The 24480-nt window shown below is 42.7% G+C and overlaps 1 pseudogene; it reads left to right on the plus strand.

The window, feature by feature from the left end:
* Nucleotides 1-16154: 16154 nt before the first annotated feature.
* On the plus strand, nucleotides 16155-24137 carry LOC112651656 (uncharacterized; annotated as a pseudogene).
* Nucleotides 24138-24480: the final 343 nt, after the last annotated feature.

Genomic DNA, 24480 nt, shown 5'->3' on the forward strand with positions numbered 1-24480 from the left:
GAGTAATAGAATGGCCTTTTGAAGGTATGCCTGAGGGACCAGTGTGGAGATGCTACACTGATTATGGGAATTACACTCTAACTCAATGATTCTCAATGATTTTTATATGCTGCTATGCCCACAACAGCAGAAAACATGGGTCCTGGAACTAAGAAATGGAATTGGAGTGGTTCTGCTATCATTCCCAGAGAACAACCTGGGGAATTTGTGCATACTATTTTCAAGAATCTATGCTTTGCCAACCTAAGGATGCTAATTTCAAGAGTGCAATACTTCTACCAGAAAACACTGCACATACTGTTAGTTATGATTGCCAGTGTGTTGTTTTAGTCTTCTTATACCAACAAACCAGCATGTAAAGAAGTGTCACCATTCTGCAAATGCTCATCAGGAGGAGGTATATTTGGTACCCAGATGATCTCCAAGAGCATCTCTTGGTACTCTTGCCAGTTTTGAAGGCCAATAGACAAGTACAGCTGCACAACCTGAAAATAGTGAGCAGAGGCTCAGAATACTCAAAGAAGGTCTGAGTCACCTCACTAGGTAACCTAGGCAAAAGAGGTACTACCTGAAGGAGAAAAGAGGGGAAAATAACGGAGTTTCCATTGATTCTGAGACTAGCTACCATATCAGAGACTGCAATCCACTCAACTCATACTGCTTTTTTTTTTTTTTTTTTTTTTTTTTACTTCCCCAGGAAAAAGAACAAAGAATCCTGGAGGAATTGGTGCCAGATTTAATGAGTTTATTATCTGAAGCAAGCGGGTCTGCATAGTGCATACAATTAACCAGTGGATGCTGTGGTGTATTATCCATTTTCACTTTTCAATATCGAGCTAGCCATTCCAGCAGTTTCTAGAAGTGTTGCCTGCTGATGGCTCAGAGCTGTGTTCCTTCGCAAGAATTACTCTCAGCTCAAGTATATGGCCTTCTTCTTGGGAGTAATCTGGTAGATGTAGGATTATGGGGTCAGATGTCAGATAACCCTACCCCCATTGGGACATTTCTGAAGTGTAATTCCCGGCTGTATGATCTTTTTGTAACTATGTAAGAGATTTCCTTTTTTTTTCTTTTTCAGATTTCTTTTTAAAGTAAGTTACATTTAATAATACAAAGGATATTAAATATAAAAAGTAAAACTATGAAAAAGGAAACATTAGGAAAAATAAAAGAATCCTAGAACTATATTTTGTATACATTAGGCAAAAAGTATATTAATAAAGATAAAAGAGGGTCACTATTAATAAATGGTTCTACTCACCAGAAAGACATAATTCTAAACTGATATGGATGTAATTAATAGCTTCAAAATGTATACAGTCAAAATGTGCAGAATTACAAAGGATGTTATATAACTACCATAATGAAGAATATTCTCAGTAATTGGTAGATTGAGTATACTAAAAAGAAAATTAGGATATAGAAAGTCTAAACAACACAATTAGCATGAAAGTCAACAAATTAGGGATCCCTGGGTGGCGCAGCGGTTTGGCGCCTGCCTTTGGCTCAGGGCGCGATCCTGGAGACCCGGGATCGAATCCCACATCGGGCTCCCGGTGCATGGAGCCTGCTTCTCCCTCTGCCTATGTCTCTGCCTCTCTCTCTCTCTCTCTCTCTCTGTGACTATCATAAATAAATAAAAATTAAAAAAAAAAGAAAGTCAACAAATTAAAAGGATTAGTTTGCTACCAATCCTCTGACCACAATGCAACTAAATTAAAATTCCAAACATTTTTAAAAGCTCAGTAAAACATAAAATGTCCATATATTTGAAAATTCAAAAGCACATTAAGAACATTAATGGTCCATGTAAAATCATAATAGAAATCAGAAAAAATTTAAATTTAAAACTAAATGTCAATTAAAATATTACATATAAAAATTCTGGGATATAGAAAGAGCAATATTTACTAGGAAAATATGTAACCAGCTTTAAATACACATTTTGTTTATTTTTCTTCTTGTTCCTTTTTTTTTTTTTTTTTTTTTTTTTTTTTAGGTGAGCTCTTCACTCAACATGGGGCTTGAACTCACAACCCTGAGATCAAAGAGTTGCATGCTTTATGGACTTAACCAGTCAGGTGCCTCTAAATACACATTTTGGAAATAAAGGCTAGAAGTAAATGAATTAGGCATCCAGTTTAAGAAACCAGGACTAAGTTGTGATATCCTCTTAGGGAGGAATTCAAGGGTAACTCAACATTAAACTTCAATTAATGTAGTTGCTTATATTGACCAATTAAAAGAGAAAAATCACATGACTCATCTTAATAGATGCAGAAAAAAAAGATTAGATGAAAGTCACCATCCATTCTGAACCTTGAAAACATTATACTAAGTGAAGAAGCCAGATATAAAAGATTCCATGATTGTGTAACTGCATGTATCTGATGTATACAGAAGAGGCAACCCATAAAGATAGAAAGTAGATTAGTGGTTGTCAGGGGATATAGGAGGAGGGGTAATGGCGAGTGACTGCTAACGGGTAGGAGGTGTCTTTCTGGGGTGATGAAATGTTCTGGAACAGTGGAGACAGTTGCACAACACAGTTACTATAGTAAAAACCATTGAATTGTACACTTTAAAATGGTGAATTTTATGTGAATTATATCTAAAAAATTTTTTAAAGTAAATTACTTTTAAAATAAACTACTGGCACGAATAACACATGGTTGAATGCTTAAAAACCTTATACTGATGAAAAGAAGCCAGACGGGGTGCCTGGGCGGCTCAGTGGTTGAGCATCTGCCTTCTACTCAGGTCTTGATCCTGGGGTCCTAGGATTAAATCCTAAATCAAGGATCCCCTCAGGGAGCCTGCTTCTCCCTCTACCTATGTCTCTGCCTTTCCCAAACCCACCCCCCCCCCAAAAAAAAAAGAAAAGAAGTCAGACGTAAGAGACTTATACAACTCTATTCATGTTAAATGCTAAGTGCAGTGACAGGAATCAGTGCCTACCTAAGGCAATAAGACAGAGGGAAACCTTTCAAGGTGAAAAAATTAAGATAAATAATACTCAGCATCTATTCATGTTAAGCATACAGGAGTAGAAAGAACTTTAGCCTGATAAGACACATATAAAAAAAACCAAACAGGCAAAAAAAAAAAAAAAAAAAAAAAAAAAAACCTCACAAAGTTTTAGGATAATGGTAAAATGTTAAAGTATTCCACTTAAGGTCAGCTTTGGCCATCACCACTTTCATTTGATCTGGTGCTAAAGATCCTATTCTATGTACTCAGGTGATAAAAAGCATAAAAGGTATACAAAAGCATGAAAACTGAAAAGGAAAAAGACAAAATACCTGGTATTTGAAGACAACATAATTGTCTCCAGAGAAAACTCCAAATAATCCGCAGATAAATTATTTTAATTAATTAGAGAGTAATGTATTTCGCCTAAGACTTATAATGGAAGTCCATTTTTTCAGTCAACCAGCTAGAAAAGAAAGCTTGGCTGCTGAGAATTCCACTTGGATCATTTCACCAAAGATATTGACAGTGTTGATGGTTTGTAAAATCCTCCATGCCCTTCTCCATCCTGACGGGAAGTCATTGCAGGGGAGGGAGTGGTAGCCTCAGAACCCTGAAACTGTAACTTTTTTCACAATGCAGTCAAATCCCATCTTTATTGGGCATTTTCTCTGCATGGAGCCCCGAGCAGGGCCAAGGTGCGGCCAAGAGCACCAAGGCTTTCGTAGGTGGAACTGAACCTGGTGCATCTGAACTCAGGAATTTGTCCTTTACCTTTTTGGTGCCTGGGAAGGTCTTTGCTGCACAGCCTTTGTAGAGCACAATGCAGGAGGAAACTATACCCTTGGAATAGCTATGATTTTAGGATTATAGAGGATCCTCAGAGGTCGTAGGAAGATAAAACTGTGTTAAAATGATGTCAAGGTTCTGATTTAACCCCACTAAACCCAAAGATTTCCAAGTGCTTAAACAGTTTTATGTGTAAGTAACTATCCATTTAACTTGGTGTAAATTCTCACACAGAGAGACACTGCCGTTTTTGTAGGCATCTGTGATTTATCATTATTTTGCTCCCAGGAGTAAAAACGGACTATCAGCAACATAAGAACACAAACTGAAAAAGAGGAAAAATACATATTTGAAGCTTTTAAAAAAAATCCTTATATGATTGAACCAATTCTCAATCAGTCTTGTTTAGTACTAGTGCAAAATTCTAGATTTTAAAAAGTGAATGAATATGTAACTGGTCCAACTTGGAACATTCCATCCAACCTCGCCTTCTTACAGGTGAGGGCACTGATTACAAAGTGCATAATTTAAATGTGCAAAATGAATGGGTGAATTCTGTGATGAACTGGAGAGCATATGTCTCACCCAAAGGAAGCAGTGGATACCCAGCTACCACTGATTGTTGCATTAAGGAATTGCAGGCCCAGTGGGGCCACATATTCTGATGTTTTCATGATAAACCAGGAATCAAACAATTTTTAATGAAATCCCTTGTTTTTTAAAGGTTGGTTCATGGGACACCTGGGTGGCTCAGTGGTTGAATGTCTGCCTTTGACCCTGGGGTCCTGGGATTGAGTCCTGCATCAGGCTCCCCGCAGGGAATCTGCTTCTCCCTCTGCCTATCTCTCTGTCTCTTTCTCTGTGTCACTCATGAATAAATAAATAAAATCTTAAAAAAATATATTGGTTCATTTCCCTCCCCACAAATACTGTACATGTCATAATAGAGACATCTGTCATCTGTCAGAATTGGGATTTAAGCTGCCATTTTATGGCTTCAGGATAAAATGATTGGCCCAGTTAGCTGCAGGACTAGATAAAAAATCCAGTCTCTCCAAAGAAGACATAAAATAGTCAACAGGTACATGAAAAGGTTCTCAAATCATTAATTATCAGGGAAAGACAAATCAAAACCACAATGAGATATCACCTCATACCTGTCAGAAAGGCTACTATGGAAAAGATAAGAAAATAAGTATTGGAGGTAGAGAAGAAAGAGCCCTTGTGTACTGCTGGTGGGAATGTAAATTCGTACAGCCACTCTGGAAAGCAGTATGGAGGTTTCTCAAAAAATTAAATATAGAATTACCATATGATCCAGCAATTCCACGTCTGGGTATTTATCCACAGGAAAAGAAATCATTGTCTTGAAAAGACATCTTCACCTCAAGTTCGCTGCAGTATTATTTACAATAGCTAAGACATGGAAAGAGCCTAAGTGTCCATGGAAGGATGAATGAATAAAGAAAATTATGTGTGTGTATGTTTGTGGTGTGGTGGAATGTTGTTCACTCACAAAAAAGAATAAAATCCTGCCATTAGCAACCATATGGGTGGATCTTGAGGGCGTTATGCTAAATGAAATAAGTTAGACAGAAAAAGATGTGTCCTGTATGATCTCATATATATGTGGAATCTAAAATAAATCTAAAATAAGCTAACTCATAGACACAGAGAACAGATTGGTGGTTGCCAGAGGCAAGGGGTGGGCGAAATGTGTTAAGATGGCCAAAAAGTACAAACTTTTAGTCATAAGATAGGTAAGTCCTGGGGATGTAATGTATAGCATGGTGACCATAATTAACAGTACTGTACTGTATGTTTGAAAGTTGCTTAGAGAGTAGATCTTAAAAGCTCTAATCACAAAACAGAAAACAACATTTCTAACTATGTGTGGTGATAAATGTTAACTTATTGTGGCGATCACTTTGCAATATATACATAGATTGAATCATTATGTTGTACACCTAAAACTAATACAATGTTATATGTCAATTACCTGTTGTTGTTGTTGTTGTTGTTGTTGTTTTAATCCATTAATGTTGTTTAATCATTTAAAACATGATCCCACACCAGCACTCTCTTGACCCTAGATTGCCTGTCTAGAACACTCTAGATTTTAAATTCATCATTGTTTCCCTTATTGTATTTCCTAAGTGAGATATGTCTTTCTTAACCATGTATATTAGAATAGAATATCTAAAGTTGGGTGGGAAACCCTATAGGAAGGGAAAGGAAAGAAAAAAAATGTTAAGGAAAAGAAAATAATACTGCACTGAATTACAATTAGCAAAGAAGTGTCTGACTTAATTTTCTATGTATTTAGAAATATAGAGCATATATTTCCGGAGAGTGTTTTGTATTTACAGCATGTCTGTCTAGTTATACGGCTGCAATATAATTGTTTTCCTGCTGAGAATTATGGCAGTGAAGTTACTCTGGGTCCTATTACAGCTAATTATAGTCTTGCTCTGGAATTTAAGAGCTCCCCTGCAAAGCTCCCTGCTCTCCAGTTATACACAATGGACCTGGAGAGCACTCTGATTCTACACGTGATTGTCATTCTCAGGCTCCCGCTAGAAATATGACATTTGGATGTTTAAGGGTATAAATTACCAGAAATGAGTCCAAGTTTATTAGAATAATTCTGACTTTCAATCATATGAAAAAGGAACACCATTGTGTAAAGAAAAAAACATATATATATATATATATATATATATATATATATATATATATATATATGTATTTCAAACTAGGTCCAGAGAATGACAGCTACCGATTCTCTCTGGTCTGATGTCTACAAAGATGCAAGGGTGTGAGGTGGGTACACAGCTGCTCTGGGCTATCATAGTTTGAGCAGAAGCATGTAAGTTCACCACAACAAAGGTAAAAAAGCTCTCTCTTTAATTGATAAACTTCCATGGGGCTCAGAGTTGAAAGACCAGAGTTGTTTCGCAATGTCACTTACTACCCTAGGGATATTTTAACAAAACATTCAACTTATTGAAATTTCATTTTTCGGGGCACCTGGGTGGCTCAGCGGCTGAGCATCTGCCTTCAGCTTAGGTCGTGATCCCAGGGTCCTGGAATCGAGTCCCGCACCAGGCTCTCCACAGGGAGTCTGCTTCTCCCTCTGCCTCTGTCTCTGCCTCTGACTCTGTGTCACTTCTGAAATCAATAAAATCTTACAAAAGAAAGAAGGAAATAAAGAGAGAAAGAAAGAAATAGAGAAAGAAAGAAAGAAAGAAAGAAAGAAAGAAAGAAAGAAAGAAAGAAAGAAAGAAAGAAAGAGAGAAAGAGCTTGGCTCAGTGTCTCCCTCATAGAAAGACGTTAATAGCCTTTCTCTTCTGCATTCATATTATACTGAATTATTGAATCTTTTTTATCGTATTACCAGAGGGCTATTTGCACACGCAAAACATTGACTAAGATCATCCCTTCTATTTTTATGGTTGTGATCATTGATTTTTTTTCACCAAAAATTGAAAGATTTTTGTTTAAAAAAATCAAACAGTGCACAAAAAGTTTCGTGGATTTTAGAAACAAAGCAAAGAAGCTAAATTCAGAACTTTTGATCTTGAAAGGGTCTGTTTTACTGTCTTCCCTAGAGCACATCAGAAGAGGAATGAAGGGGTAAAGAAGTTGGAAATTTTTACCTCGAAAAATCCTCTGTGGCAGGGAAGGATATTTCTCCCCTCATTTTCTAATCCATACCTCTATAACATTTATTTCTTAATTTTATCAAAGTAGTTTTTTGTGTGACTTAGAAGGTGAAGAAGACCACGGGGCTTAGACATGGAATAAGCTGTGCCCCACTCAGTCTTGCTGTCCCCCGATTCTATTATTATTTATTGACTTACTATTATGCAAGATGATGCTCTAGCTCTCCAAAACCTTCTCTTCCTATACCAGTCCCTCCTCCCAACCTTTCAGTGAAATCATATAATACTTTTTAGGTTAATCAGTATGAGTGTTCACCTAATTTTGGCTCCAATTATTTGTTCATAGCTGTGCCACACAGTGTTTCATATCCCTTTCTGATATAAAATTTGTATTTTCAGGAGTTGATAACAGCTGCTTTCATTTGTTTGCTTAGCTTTTTACAGAGTATTTCCAACTCTGCCCCCAGATCTTTCATCCTCAATAGAACTGAACGTATCAGTAAATCTATCCAATTCACTGTTCGCTTGTTTTTTCTCTTGGATATACGGCTCCTGAACCCCCCCACCCTCACCCCTCCCTCTAAATTCTAATCTCAGCTGGTTCTTTTCCCAGCTTGTTATATGGCTGGTGCCGTTTCATTTTCCTTCTCCATCATCTGAGAATTCTTCACTCCTGTGTTGAATTCCCTGCTTCATTTCTGTTTCTTGATTTACTCTTTCATTTGGGGGAGCATGCTTTCCAATAGCTTCCTGACAAAGAGTTCTTGGTAGATAAATTTTTTGAGAACTTGCTTCACTAAAAATATTGCTGCTTTACATGTTCACTTGTGGTCTCATTGGGTATACAATTCTAGGTTGTCAACCACTTTTTTTTGCATTGTTTTATTTTATTCAAAATCAATTAATTAACATATATATTATTGGTTTCAGAGGTAGAAATCAGTGATTCACCAGTCCTATATAACACCCAGTGATCATTACAACATGTGCTCTCCTTAATGTCCATCACCCAGTTCCCCCATCCCCCATCCCCCTCCGCTCCAGTGACCCTCCGTTTGTTTCCTGTGACTGAGTCTCTTATGATTTGTCTCCCTCTCTGATTTCATCTTGTTTTATTTTCCTCTGTTCTCCAACCACTTTTGATGAGAATTTTAAAATTATTATTCTATTGCCATCTAACTTGCAATTATGTTGGTGAGCAGTTTTAACCCAAAATGTTCCCAATTCCTTCATGGAAGCTGAGAAAACGTCCACTTATCCTCTCTGTTCTAAAGCCTGTATGTATGTCTGGCAATTGTTATGCTTGACACTCAGGGGAACTTCGAATCTGGAATGTTAGGCATACTTATTTTATGGACAACCTTTTTATGTTTCTTTCTTACTTCCGCCCCTCAATTTATCTGTTTTCCCATTTGGAGTTTGTTGATGTCAGATGTTAGTCCTCTTACACAAATTCTCTGTTTATAAATCTTCTTTCATATTTTCTATCTCTTTTTGTCCTAGTTTATGGGAAAATCCCATAGCTGTATCTCAAAAAAACTCTTTTATTGAAATAATAATTTCTGCTATGCAATTTTAAACTTGCATTACTTTTTTCTTCTTTGAAGTTTTCTTTATTTTTTAAATGGTTGTTTAATGATCACCATTCCTTTTCTTTTTTTTTTTTTTTTTTTTTTTACCATTCCTTTTCTTTTCCAAGAATTTTAGTTATGATTGGGTTTATTTAGGTTTTATTCTGCTCTCTTACCATATCTCTGTTTTCCCTTACATTCCTTTTTTTATATTATTTTGTTTCATGTGTTTGTGTCTGGCTGACCTTGGTTTTTTAGCCATACTTAAGAGATAAGTATAAAAAAGCTGATAGAAAACTATGTGTGACTGAGCAGAGCATTAAAGGGTGAATGAGCAAGGGCCTTGAATTTCCTTGGGGGACCTCTTGATGTCAGTACCACTTTATTTTTTTCATACACAAGTTTTTCCAAGAGAAAGTCTCCAGTCTCCTGCCTTTATCACATAAGGCTGGTGCCAGCATTCTGGAAACCTAATGGTAGGAGAGTGGTAGAAATTCTCACGTTCTCACCTATGCAGACATTCTTCTGTATTCAAGGTGCCTGAGGTCCCAGGGGTAGAGAGCCCTTCTGAATTAAAAGCTTAAATCTCTTTCCTTCCTAGCTGGGAGGAATGAAGATCTTATGACCTGTCATAAATGTTCCTTATTCAGACTTGCCATCAGCCCCCTCATTTTAGCCCCATTCTGAATGACAAGCTTGAGGGATCCATGGTGCTGCTAATTCCAGACTTTCTGGAATTCTTCAGCTTAAATCACATGCTTCCCACTGTAGCCTATGTGGCAGAGAGGTTATAGCATTCTCCACTCTGCTAAATCATTTACTACTCATTTGTCTACTTTCCATCTTCCAAACTATTCAAAGATCACTGAAATCCCTGTTCCTGTTGCCATTGTTTTGGGGATTTAAATATTGTTTATACCTTGTGTCAGCTCAGGCCCTTTGAGAGGCAGGTGACAAGATAGAATCAGACTTGCAAGCAATGAGAGGAAATATCTGTACAGGGTAAGGGAGAGGGAGAAATGGAGCCAGAGTAGGTAGGGAGAGCCTTTGAACTGTGCTGGCATACTGGCACCTCTGAAAGAAGAGAGGGAGGCAGCAGGAGTGGGTAAGAAGAGCACAGACCATGCGCTGTTCTAACAGAGCCTTGGCCAGGCTGCTGGGGAACCCACAGGTGGAGAAGCCCATAGGTGAAGTCCTGCACTGGGCATAAATGGCCTGGCTCCACTTCCTTCACCACCCTCAGTCATGGCTGGGGAGCATCCCAGCAGGAATGTGATCTGAGCGTAAATGACACAGTGGATCTGAAAGTACAACATCCGGTACCTGTTGGCCAGCGACACTGTTCACACCAGGTCCTCTGAAGGGAGATCCGGGTGGTGCACCTCCTTTGCCACTATATTCAGTTATATTTGTATTTCTTTGCCTTATTTAGTCATATTTGTGTGATTTTTTTTTTTTTTTGGAAATAACAGAGGTAAGTCCTAATGTTCAATCTATTCCATTGAAAGCCATTCAACTTTCTAAAGAGCTGTTGAAGTTGGCAAGTGACAGGTAACTCACCTGAAATCACAATATGGCTCCAACAGCAGTATAATTACCCTAGCCCAGCTAATGGCATATACTATCCAGCCAGCTCTCTAAAATTATATGCAAAGGTCCCATGAAAAAACCTTACTGAGAAAGCTTTTCCTCTAATGAGAAAACAATTTTATCATAATACTGATATGTTATTGGTAATTTGCATTTTCTCCTAGCCATTTCAGTATGAGAAGACAAAGAAAGGAAGCTCTTTGGGGTCTAGAGTAAAACTTTGGTTTTCTGAATATGCAACCATGCTATATATTTCAAGGTCCAGTGGGCTAACTGTGTCCTACCCCTGACCCCAAATTCAAATGCTGAACTCCTAGCCCTCAGTGTGATGGTGTTAGGAGGCAGGCCCTTGGGGTGATTAGATCATGAGGGCGGAACCCTAGTGAATGGGATAGTGTCCTTATAAAGAGACCTCAGAAATTTCTCTAGCCCTCTTTCTGCCCTGTGAGGATACAACAGGGTCAGTAGTCTGCAACCCAGAAGAAGGCCCGCACCAGAACCCCACCAAGCTAACACCTGATCTTAGACTTCCCACCTCCAGAACAAGGAGAAGTAAATTTCTGTTATTTTTCAATGGTGCTTTGTTATAGCAGCCCTAACTGACTGAGATAAAGAGCTTGGATTCCTCTGTTACCTCTGAATAATAAGTGTTCTTCACTGTAACATATGAGATGAAATAGTTTTTATTTTTAGTTCTATGAGCAAAAAAATTTAAAAAATACAGATAAAGCAGAACCTTTAACTGTTACATTTATGTTGACCTCCCACCTTTCCCCGCCAACTAGCAAATATAATCTCTGAGACCATTTTTTAGTGTATGTGGGAGCGTGTCTGACTTTCTGTATGTAAATATGTATCTCTTGATAGATATATACTCATACACAAACATATATATTATTGTTTCCCTGATCTTTTTTAATATCAGTTCTATCTACTATAAGCATTTTTCTCTTTCTATATGACAATAAGCTTTGGAAATCTTGATATGTCACTGCATAGAGATTTACCTCATTCTTCTATTTCTTGCATAATATTCCTCCACTTGTGTTTATTCTAACATAGATCATTTAACTGAGAACATTAAAGATGTTCATAGAAATTAAATAAATATTGGTGCCATGTATAAATGAATCAATGAATATAAAAATGTTCGATACTATTCTGAAAAGATGAACTTCATTATTTTTGTCAGCTGAACTGATATTAAAAATACTAGCAATATCACTGGATTCATAGGCCGGATCTTTTGTTTCTATTTCCTGTCATGGAACCAGAGAATTACAAAATAGTAATAGTAACAGAGCAGAATGGAATTCAACAGATCTTGTAGTCAGAAGTCAATGGTTCAAATCTTGGATCTTCTGGGACCTAATGACAAGAACTTAAGCATGTCACATCTTTCCTGCATGTCAATTTCCACATTTGTCATGGATAATAGACTCCAAATTCAAATGAAAGATAGTACGCAATAGCCTGTATAAACTACAGCACAGTATGAATGTTAGTTTTTATTACCTCCTAAAGTGCCATATTGATAAGTAAATAGTTGAGTTATGAAAATATTTGATTCAGCCTGGACCACAGCTGAATCAGTGCTTTCTGCCTCCACACTTCTGATCCTCTTTGCCCCCCATCTTGATATGCTCTACTCCCTAAGTGGCCACACTGCAACACAGCACTCCAGGTCTTACCAACATGAAATGCCAATGAGATTTCCAGATTAAAATATTAAAAATGTATGAAGAACTACTGTCATGCAAAGAAGCTAATAATACTCACAATTTTTTATAAGTGAGCTGTTCATTTCAATAGCAACATGTATTACTATAATCAGTAAAAATGATTCTAATACCTCCTATTGGTGCACACAACAGGAAACAGGCATTTTAATATCTATCTCAATTTTTACGTGCTAAAGTACAACTGTGTTTATTCTACCAACATATTGCTCTAGTTTTTAAAAAGATATGAAACATACTGCACCAGCTGTAAGCCAATTTATTATATGGAAGTTGCACAGTTACATAATTTTCTTTAAATGCCAGCTAATGTTCGGCAGGAAAGGGAGGCATTTGCTCTATGAAACGTTCAGATGTTTTAACCTTCTTTTTTTTTTCTTCTCTCCTGCTTTGTCTCTGCCCACCCTGCCAACTTGGGAGCAATAGTCTATCATCCTGTCAGCCCCCTGCTGGAGTGAAGCACATCTGTTACAAGATGCTAACTTCAACCCACAGCGGGCCAAACACAGTGCTGCTTTTGGCTATAGACTTAGCCCCAACAGGCAACCACCAATTCCACATTATGCAGCACTTCATACCAATGATAATCACCGACATTTTTCATAGCATTTAGACACGCATTCTTAGGGGTTCAGAGCTTGGATTTTGGAATTACAATTCTTACTCAGATAAGATATCAAACTTCTCTGTGCCTCAGTTTCTTCATAAGGTTTTGAGGAGCAGTAAATGAGACAATTCATTTCATTCCTTTTGTGCAGAGCTTGGCACACAGATAGGATTTATTCACATGAGCTAAGACTAATATAATAGCTATTTAAGCCTCAAACCAGCCCTGTGAAAAAAAAGGGGGAAGCCCCCCGACATTTTACAGGTAAGAAGACAGACTTTGAATGGCTAACTGGCCTACAATAGGGCCTTCCCACCAGCAGCTGGCAGGGACTGAACAGACTCAAAGCCAGATTTGCTCTTTCTAGATTTATGCTTTTCTTACTCAAAAGGGCCAGTTCTCCAAGAAAGAGCAAAAGTGAAGAGTGAAGAATGATAAAGAAAAGAAGGAAACAAAATAGAGATCAGATTGATTTCAGGACACCACCCTGCCTAATCACCTTTTCCTCCACACAGCTAATTTTGTGAGCTTCTATCTATTATCTACTACTTACCACCAGAAATATGGTGGGAGACAGGGCAAATCAATATACTCACATTCACAGGGTGCAAAAATGTCCTGGGGAGACAGGACAGATAACCAACCAGAATCAAACAAAGAAGGCAAATTCAGATAGTGATAAATGCTGTGGATGTGTAATAAGAACAGTGTAATGCAACCTTGAGCTCAGGACTGAACATTAGGAAGGAGAGGCAGCATGGTATGAGTTGAGGGCATGGGTGCCAGAGCTAGACTATCTGGGTCTAAATCCTGGCTTTATCCCATAGCAGCTGTGTGACCCTGGGCAAGTGACTTAACCTCTCTGTGCCTCAGGGTCCTTAGATGATTGTGAAGGCTTAAAAAAGTGAATATATATAAAGGGTTAAGACAGTGCCTGGTATACAGCACGTGTTCTATAAGTGACAGCTAAGGGAAGAAATCCAACTGGGAAGGTGTGGATGAAGAGTACTCTGGGTATAAGAAATAGCAATTGCAGGGATCCCCGGGTTGCTCAGTGGTTTGGTGCCTGCCTTCAGCCCAGGGTGTGATCCTGGAGTCCCAGGATTGAGTCCCACGTCGGGCTCTCTGCATGGAGCCTCCTTTTCCCTCTGTCTGTGTCTCTGCCTCTCTCTCCCTCTCTCTGCGTATCTCATGAATAAATAAATAGAATCTTAAAAAAAAAAAAAAAGAAAAAAGAAATAGCAATTGCCAAGGCTGTAGTGAAGGCCCAGGCTTGAGGCTTTTGAGAAAGAGAAGGAAGGCCAGTGTGTTGTAGAGCAGTGAGCAACAGAGAGAGTAGTGGCTGATGAGGTCTACAAAACATCCACAGGAGAATGTTAAAAGTAGTTTGCTTATCTGAAATTAAGGGTCTGGAAAAATCACTACTTAATGTCCATTTATCTTTGAGACCCTTTGAAGATAACTCCGTAGTTCACCTACCAAGAGTAAATACGTAGGCTCAGATTCACATGTCCCCAGTGAGCAAGAGTCAGCATGCACCAACCACCTTCTTCACCTCCATGGCAACCAATCTAGGAATTAATAGATAGAGGGAGTCCTGCTTCTTGAGCACCAAGCTTCTCAGGGTGTTGGCAGTTTGACCACAGGGAAGAAAATGAGTGACCTTGGTGGCACAAGAAGCAGCCTGCCCAGGTTCTGCTGAAACCAGCTCCTCACATAGGCTAAGACTAGTAGCATCCACATAATCTGTACTGCATACAGATTATGCAGGGAACTCATGGGTCTACTTATCCTGAGGACTTGTCAGAACAAGACCTGTATGGGTCTAATCCAGTCTTGGTGAGCCAGCTGGGTGATCTCGGGCCTAACCTGTAAAAAGAAGAAAGATTACAGTACATCTCTCACAGATCATGGTGAATATTTAAAGAGATAAAGCAGAGAGCCTGGCACAGAAAATTGTTCAATAAATGCTAGTGATCATGATTTGAGATGATCACTTCTTGCTTTCAGCTCAAAACAATCTGGAAATCAAGATCTGAGAGCTAATTCATATTTTTGACTGCTGAATGACAACATACCCTTCTGAGCTGGCATAAGAATGTAATTTGGGCAGTATTCAGCCCCAAAAAATGAAGTATTAAAGTCAATACCTCATGTATCAGGGGAGGCCCTCAGGAAAGATGGGCCAAGGAGGGTGTGTATTGCCATGGAAAGACCATGAGCTCCAATCTCATTCACACTTGGACTCACATCCAAATCCCTATTTTGTTATATTTTATGATTTTGTGGATCAGAAATTTGAGCATGGCTTAACTGGATGATCCTTATGTTCCATGTGGCATCAACTGGGCTACCCAGGGCTATTCAGCTGGCAGCTGGACTGATCTAGAGCTCCAAGAAGGTCCACAAAAGCTTCACTCGCATACCTGGTCTCTTGATGACTACACTGTATATAGTCACAGGATGTGTTCACTTGAACAGTCCAGCAAAACTAGTGGGAGTTCTTACATGATAGCCCTGGGCTCCCTGACACCAAGACAAATGCTGTTAATCCTCTGGCTTCAAGACTAGGCTCTCCTTCATGTCCCTTTCACCATACTCTAGTAGTTGAAGTGATCACAGGCCAGCCCAGGTTCAAGGGAAGGGGGAATGCTTCTTGATAGGAAGATAGTCAAAGAATTTGTGGCCATCTTTAATCTGCCACAGTTCCTAACATTGAATAATAACTTTGAAGGATAGTCAATTGGACTGAAAAGCTGTTATCTCCATGGAATAGCCATTCTCCAGCCCCTTATTTCTTCCTCTCCCTATGTCTATAGCACCTTCTCTATTAGGACTCACCCAGTATGCAATGACAGGTGTAAGACATCCTGCTAACTGACATGCAAAATGATATTTTGCACAGCACCCTGATTGTGCCATTCATCCAAGAATACTCAAGTCTTCTGCAAACAATAATTAAGCCTCTGTACCCCCGTAATGCTCCATTATCTTCTCTTTATAGATGAAGAAGCACTGAGCCCAAGAGATGAATTTGTCAAGGTCACAGGAGTTAGTGACTGAGCTGAGAAGGAACCCACTGCATCAGCAGCTTGGTCAGCGCCTACAGTCTGCGCTGCCAGCGGTGCCAGAGCTAGAAATATGGGGGAAGCCCCACCCACCTGTTTCCCCGGTGGCTCAGTCTCACCTTGCCCCTCAACAGTGTTACTGTCCTTGCTTACGATGGTAGCTTTGAATCCAAGCCTCCTCAAAGCCAGATGGAGACCGTTGAGAGAGCTGGAGAATCTGCACATTCCTCACTTCACATCCAACATCTCCAATCACTCAGGAAGTCATGCACAATTACAGAGAGGCAGCGAGCGAAGCAAGGTACAGGAGTTGTGCTTTCACTCTTCACTGAGCATAGCTCATTTGCTTTGCTGTCAGATAGCAAGAAATTCCAGAGCAAGGAGACAAAAAAATATGGGTGGGGAGGAAGGGAAATGAGAGAGAGTGACTGTAAATGATATGCCACATTCAGAATATATCATTTAGCTTTTGGCAAACGATTGACTCCTTCCTGATCTTTGTCAAATCTTATAAAGCAAGTGCTATGCCAGCTGCTAAGGCTTGCTTGAGTCATTTAACTTTTTGGATAAGTTGGAATGAGAACAGACACAACACCTTTTATGAGTGGACCTTCTTACTGCCAGCCCCATCCCCTGGCCCTCATCCTAGACCTGCAACATTATCATCATTTTTAGTTTGATCTTTCTAACCACCCCTACCCCAGCCACTCTATTTTACTAGTTCCAGTTTAATATCAGAATTGCAGACTTTTACAAAGTAGGACTTCGAAGAGATCTCAAAAGTTACCTAGTTTAATAGCTTCACGTGATAGGTAGGGAAACTGAGGCATCACTATAGTGTGATTTGAATATTGTGTGAACTTGGACCCATTATTTAACCTCTGAGTCTTAGTCTTCTCCTCTATATGATGTGGATAACAAATAGCACTCATCTGCTCTCGGGCCATGGTGAGGACTAAATAGAAATCAGGCACATAAAACATTTGCAGCTGTGAACTATTTTATAGAAGAAAACATTTGCCCAAGGTCACTCAGCAAGTCAATGATGGAGTTGGGCCTAAGACCCAAGCCTTTTAATTTCCACTTCAAGGATTCGTTCAATAAATATTTACTGTGAGACTACCATGTTCCAAGCACTGTCATGAGCACAGAAAACTAAGTGATGAACGTGACAGTCTTGGTTACTGCTCTCATTGGAGTTTACAACGTAGGGGACGATGGGATTTACATTTATTACAGCTGCAATAAGAGTCATGCAGGACAAGTGGAGGGTGCCATAGAAGTGAATGAGAGCAAGACAACCTGGCAAGGGAAGTGAGGGAAGACTTCCCTAAGGAAGAGACATTTAAGCTGTGACTGAAAGGTGAGCAGACTTTGGACAGAAGAGAGAGGGCCATGAGGCAGGTAGGAAGAGGGAGAGAGGTGGCCTCAGAACTGAAAAAGAATGGCTGCATGTAGTAGGGGAGGTGGGTAGGGGAATAGGGTAACTAGATGATGGGCACTAAGGAGGGCACATGATGAGATGAGCACTGGGTGTTATACTATATGTTGGTAAATTGAATTTCAATTTTAAAAAATAGGGACACCTGGGTGGCTCAGCAGTTTAGCACCTGCCTTTGGCCCAGGGCATGATCCTGGAGTCCCGGGATCGAGTCCCACATCGGGCTCCTTTCATGGAGCCCTGCTTCTTCCTCTGCCTATGTCTCTGCCTCTCTCATAAATAAATAAAGTCTTTAAAATAAAATAAATAAATTTTAAAAAATAAAATACGAAAAAAAAGAATGGTTGCATTTGGAACATATATATCCCACTGTCAGAGGTCTTTCCCTGTCTCCAGCATCCCCTTTGACCCTGTTTCTGCCAATAGGAAAAAAAGCCCCCTTCCTGATGCCTCTTGGAAGTCTTGTGTCAGGGATGAGCAGGAGATAAAGTCACAACCCTCTGCTGCCGTCTGCTGCCCCATATTTCCCAATGTAACCGAGCTCCATGGCTAAAACTCTTCACTTACTTAAAAAATAAATCAGGGGGAGGGGAGGGAGTGAGGTAATGAGAATTTGTTTGCATTAATATGTTCCTCTCTCTGTCTTGTTTTACTGCTCTGATCTCTAGGTGGCAAATTGGAGAGTCAGCTAGTTACTTGGGAGCAGAGAGAAGAGAGAGATGTATTTTCTGCCCAGAGTCCACTGAAATTATACCAGTGAACTATTCTTTAAAAAGAAGGGCAGGGCACAGGATTCCTGTAAATGAACAGCTTTTACTCTGTCTTCAGCTCATTTCTCACTTCTCTTCAATCAGTGTGGGACCCAGGAAATTGAACAAAATCCCCTACCCCTGGACAAGCAGAGCAGGACTGACTCTATTTTGGGCTGCACCCGCCTTGTGCTGACCTGCTTATTACTTAGGGCACTGCCCCGCCCTAGTCAGAGACCAGGACACACCCTAACTGGAAATCGGGCTCAGCGGACCAGCATGACTGTGCAACTTTCTGCGTATCCCATGGGCCACTGGCCCCTATAAAGTTGCCGCCTCTTCGTCTCGGGGTCCAAGTCCCTGCTCCGCTGCGTCGGGTATACTTGGGCCCAGGCTCGAGCTTGTACATAAACCCTCGTGTGATTGCATCGGTGTCGGCTCCTTGGCGGTTTCTCGGATTCGCGATCTTGGGCACAACATCTGGGGGCTCGTCCGGGATCCAAGAAACCTCCAGGACCCCCTCCGGAGGGTTTCACGCGTGGTGAGTGCACTCAGCTTTTTCCACCTTTGGCGCGCCTGTTCTCTGAGAGCTCTGAGCTGTCCTGCGCCTGTAGGATTCCAAGCCCTACTGGGTCGGCGTTGGCTTAGGCGGACGCGCTGGAGGGCGGTGGACCGGGGGTCTTGAGGAGACGTCCCTTGCCCCCGCCTGGAGGACGGGGGTCCTCATCTGTATATAAATTTTTTTTAATCTTTATTTATTTATGATCGTCACAGAGAGAGAGAGAGAGAGGCAGAGACGCAGGCAGAGGGAGAAGCAGGCTCCATGCACCGGGAGCCTGATGTGGGATTCGATCCCGGGTCTCCAGGATCGCGCCCTGGGCCAAAGGCAGGCGCCAAACCGCTGCGCCACCCAGGGATCCCCCTCATCTGTATAGAGGACGGGGCCTCGTCTGTAGGAGGGCCGGCTGCAGCCCTTCAGGTTACCTTCTGTTTTGTCTCCGCGGTGGCACAGGACGCTTGTCTGTTACCGTGTTCTCCTTAACTGATGGCACGTTTGTCTGTGTTACTATGTCCTTGCTGTTTGTGCATTTGTCTGTGTTGTTGTGTCCTTGTTAATCGTCTTAACTGTCTGTATCTTGGTGTGGATTGGGGACATAATGGGGGAGACAGAAACCACTCCCCTATCTCTTATGCTCTCTCACTTCTCGGATATTAGGGAAAGAGCTCGTATTCTGAGCATAGACATACGGAGAGAGAGGTTCCAAATTTATTGTGTATCAGAATGGCCAACCTTTGATGCAGGATGGCCCCAGGAAGGAACTTTCCACCTACCTATTATCTTACAGGTTAAGACCATGATCCTCAGGGAAGAACCGGTTGGCCACTCTGACCAGGTGCCCTACATCCTGATCTGGCAGGACATGATCGAGAATCCTCCTCCTTGGCTAAAACCATTTTTACCCCCCAAAGCAGGACCCACGGAGATTCTAGCCCTGCAGAAAGCCAAGAAGGAGACCAACTCTATGCCCGAAGCACCCCTTCATCCGGCCTTCCAGGATTCCTCCCCTGAGGACCTGATTCTCCCACCGCCCTACTGGGCATCCCTCCCCCTTCCGCCCCTCCATTGGAGGCATCGGGGGCTGCAGAAGGGGCGCCACCCCTCCCTGATGAGGGAGTCCCTGTGCGCGGGCCAGCAGCGGGGACACGCGGTCGGACCCACCGGAGGGCCCCACCTCCGAATGCGGGCCGGAGGACTCCACTGCCCTTCCTCTCCGCGCCATGGGGCCCCCCCAATGAGACTGGTGAACAGCTAATGTTATATTGGCCGTTCTCCACCAGTGATTTATATAATTGGAAAACCCAAATGCAAAGTTCTCTGATAATCCAAGAGATCTAATTGGGCTTTTAGATACTGTTCTCTTTACCCACCAGCCTACTTGGGATGACTGCCAACAGCTCTTGCAGGTTTTCTTCACCACCGAGGAAAGAGAACGAATTCAGGTGGAAGCCCGGAAGTCTGTCCTGGGAGAGGACAGACAGCCGACTCAAAACCCAGACCTCATAAATGCTGCCTTCCCCTTATCCCGCCCCACCTGGGACTACAACTCAGCTGAAGGTAAGGAGAGACTCCGGGTCTACCGCCAGACTCTAATGGCAGGTCTCAAGGCTGCCACGCACAAGCCTACCAATCTGGCCAAGGTCTATGATGTGAGGCAGGGTAAGGATGAGAGTCCAGCAGCCTTCTTAGAGAGAGTCATAGAGGCTTTTAGGCAGTACACCCCTATGAACCCAGAAGCCCCAGAAACAAAGGCCACAATTATCATGGCTTTTGTTAACCAGGCAGCTCCGGACATTAAAAAGAAATTACAAAGAGTAGAGAGACTGGGAGAGAAGAGCTTGCAGGACTTAGTGATAGTGGCTGAACGAGTCTATAATAATAGAGACAGTCCAGAAGAACAACAAACCAAACTAAGTGACCGGCAGACCCAAAATCTGGCCAAGATCCTGCTGGCCACAATCATGGATGACCCACAGGAAAGACGGAGGCACCTCAAGAAGCTGGCTTCAGAGACAGGTAAGGAGGATGGCCCTGGTCCCCCTTGGGAGCACCCTAAGACGAACAAACACCAATGCGCCTATTGCAAAGAGGAGGGCCATTGGGAGAAAAGCTGCCCTAACAAAAGATCTAAGGCCCCTGCCAAGATCTTAGAAATGGAGGACCTGGACGATTAGGGGAGTCAGGGTTCGCCACCCCTCCCCGAGCCCAGGGTAACTCTTAAAGTGGAGGGGCAACCTGTTAAATTCCTAGTGGACACTGGAGCACAACATTCAGTTTTATTACAACCCCAAGGGAAATTGGCAAACAAAACTTCATGGGTACAAGGGGCCATGGCACCAAACAATACTCATGGACTACCCGAAGAACTGTGGATCTCGGCACAGGCCGGGTATTCCACTCCTTCACGGTCATCCCTGAGTGTCCCTACCTGTTGTTAGGTCGGGATTTGCTCACCAAGATGGGAGCACAAATTTGCTTCCACCGCAAAGGGGCAAAAGTCCTAAGCAAGAAGGGGCACCCGATTCAGGTGCTTGTCCTGAGTTTAGAAGACAAATATTATCTCCACCAAATGCCCTCAGCACCAATGACTGACATTAACCATGCTGCGGGAATTTCCCCAAGCGTGGGCAGAAACTGGGGGAATTGGGCTGGCCCAGCATCGACTGGCCATATACATAGAACTAAAACTGGGGGCAGACCCTGTCCAGGTCCACCAATACCCCATGCCTCTAGTAGCACAAAAGGGAATCACACCCCACGTACAGCGACTACTGGACTCGGGCATATTAAGGCCCTGCCAATTGGCCTGGAACACTCCCTTGCTGCCAGTTCAGAAACCGCACTCTATCGATTACAGGCCAGTCCAGGACTGGAGGGAAGTCAACCGGCGAGTAGAGGATATGCACCCTACGGTCCCAAACCCATACACCCTCCTCTCCACCCTGCCTCCAGACAAAACTTGGTATACAGTATTAGATTTAAAAGATTCCTTTTTCAGCCTGCCTTTAGCACCCAGAAGCCAAGACCTCTTCGCCTTTGAATGGACGGACCCTGAGAAAGGCATCAATGGCCAGCTCACCTGGACTTGACTACCACAAGGATTCAAAAATTCACCAACCATTTTCAATGAGGCCTTACACGAAGACGGGTGAGTTCTGTTCCAAGCACCCACATTTAACTTTATTACAGGGATCCCTGGGTGGTGCAGCGGTTTGGCGCCTGCCTTTGGCCCAGGGCGCGATCCTGGAGACCTGGGATCGAATCCCACATCGGGCTCCCGGTGCATGGAGCCTGCTTCTCCCTCTGCCTGTGTCTCTGCCTCTCTCTCTCTCTCTCTGTGTGACTATCATAAATAAATTTTTTAATTTATTTATTTATTTTATTATCATAAATAAATTAAATTTTTTAAATTTAATTTAAAAAAAATTTAAAAAAAACTTTATTACAATATGTAGATGATATTCTGTTGGTGGCAGAGGACCAGGACACATGCCTGCGAGGCACCAGGGACTTGCGCCTGACCATAGAAGCCCTAGGATACGGGGCCTCAGCTTAAAAAACCCAGATGTGCAGAGCAGAGGTGAGCTACCTTGGGTACAATTAAAAGATGGGTGACAGATGCACGGAAGGAAACCGTCTTAAGAATCCCACAGCCGCGAACCGTCCGCCAGGTGCACGGAATCAGAACTGATCTCCAGGACCACTGCTGAATGCGGACGCCACCTGGTACACGGACGACAGCAGTTTTGTCCAAGAAGGACTCAGATACGCGGGGGCAGCCGTAACCACGGAGACGGCTCAACGGGTAGAACTGATCGCACTGGCCAAGGCGCTGACCATGGGAGAAGGTAAACGAATAAACACCTACACCGACAGCGGGTCCGCCTTTGCCACCGCTCACCTCCACGGAGCCCTTTACAGGGAGAGAGGGCTTCTGACAGCGGAGGGAAAGACTGTTAAAAACAAAACGGAGATCCTTGAACTCCTGAGGGCCCTCTGGCTGCCCAAGGCCCTGGCCATCATCCGCCGTCCCGGCCACCAAAAGGCAGACATGCCCGTAGCCAGGGGAAACCGGCGAGCCGATTTAAAAGCAAAAGAGGCGGCCCTTCTGGTGACCCAGGTCTTAGCTACCACACTACCTGATCCGGGGGCACCGACCCTGCCGGACACCCCCAACTATACTGCTGCTGACTTACACTGGATCAAACGCTTGCCTATGACCCAGTGCTTGCGTGGCTGGTGGAGGGCCGCAGACTCCAGAATCATCCTGCCAGAGGAACTAGGACGGCGAGTCCTATCCCAAATGCATCGGAGTCCTCACATGGGAACGAGGAAGATGGAAGACCTCATAGGACATGCAAAGATCACTATTAAAGACTCGCGAGCAAAGATTGAACAGATCGTGGCGAGCTGCCGCACATGCCGATTAACAAATGCCTCTGCCCATGGATCTAACCCGGGCACCCGGCTCCGAGGGGACCGCCCAGGAGCCTACTGGGAAGTGGACTTCACTGAAGTAAAACCTGGAAAATACGGGTATAGATATTTACTAGTGTTTGTAGATACTTTTTCAGGATGGACAGAGGCATTTCCCACCAAACATGAAACGGCACAGATCGTGACCAAAAAACTGCTGGAAGACATCGTACCGGGGTATGGTTTTCCCGTTAGAATTGGGTCAGACAACGGCCCAGGATTCGTATCTAAGGTAACACAGGGAGTGGCACTAGTACTTGGGGCAGATTGGAAATTACATTGTGCATATAGGCCCCAGAGCTCAGGACAGGTAGAGAGGATGAACAGAACATTAAAGGAGACCTTAACTAAATTAGCCCTGGAGACTGACGGGGACTGGGTGACTCTCCTCCCCTTCGCCCTATATAGGGTGAGGAACTCCCCATATAAGATGGGACTGACTCCCTACGAAATCATGTTCGGTCTTCCTCCACCTGTTATCCCCAATTTAAAACCTGAGGTGCTTGCTGAATTTGATGACCACCAACTTCTTTTCTCCCTCCAAATGTTACAATGAACCCATGAGCAGGTGTGGCCTAAGCTGAGGGCCCTCTACGAGACTGGGCCACCCCCGGACCCCCATTGATATCGGCCAGGTGACTGGGTATATGTGCGGAGATACCAACACCAGACACTTCAACCTCACTGGAAGGGGACCCTATCTCGTGATCATGACCACTCCCACCGCTCTCAGGGTCGACGGGATTACTCCCTGGGTCCACTACACACGTCCGGCCAGCTGACCAGCCAGCTGACCCACACACCGTTCTCACGGACTTTGTTACAGAATGGAAAAGCCAAGCAGACAAGGACACTCCCCTAAAGCTAAGACTGTGCCGTTCTCACTTATCTCCCACCTCCAAGACTCCCTAGTCCGAGGTTGTCCTTCAAAATAGAAGGGGATTAGAATTAGTCTTCTTACAACAAAGGGTGGGGGAGTTGTGTGCTGCCTTAACTGTAAATAAGAGCGAGAACAGCAACAAGGTTGGTGAGAATCCTGGTTTAATCATTCCCCTGGCTCACTCTGAGAGCAACCTGGACCCATGATTGGGTCCTGCATAGGATCCTCTGAAAAAGGGGGGAATGTGGGACCCAGGAAATTGAACAAAATCCCCTACCCCTGGACAGGCAGAGCAGGACTGACTCTATTTTGGGCTGCACCCGCCTTGTGCTGACCTGCTTATTACTTAGGGCACTGCCCCGCCCTAGTCAAAGA

This window comes from Canis lupus, chromosome 4 (assembly GCF_003254725.2).
Source record: "Canis lupus dingo isolate Sandy chromosome 4, ASM325472v2, whole genome shotgun sequence".
Classification (NCBI taxonomy): Eukaryota; Metazoa; Chordata; class Mammalia; order Carnivora; family Canidae; genus Canis; species Canis lupus.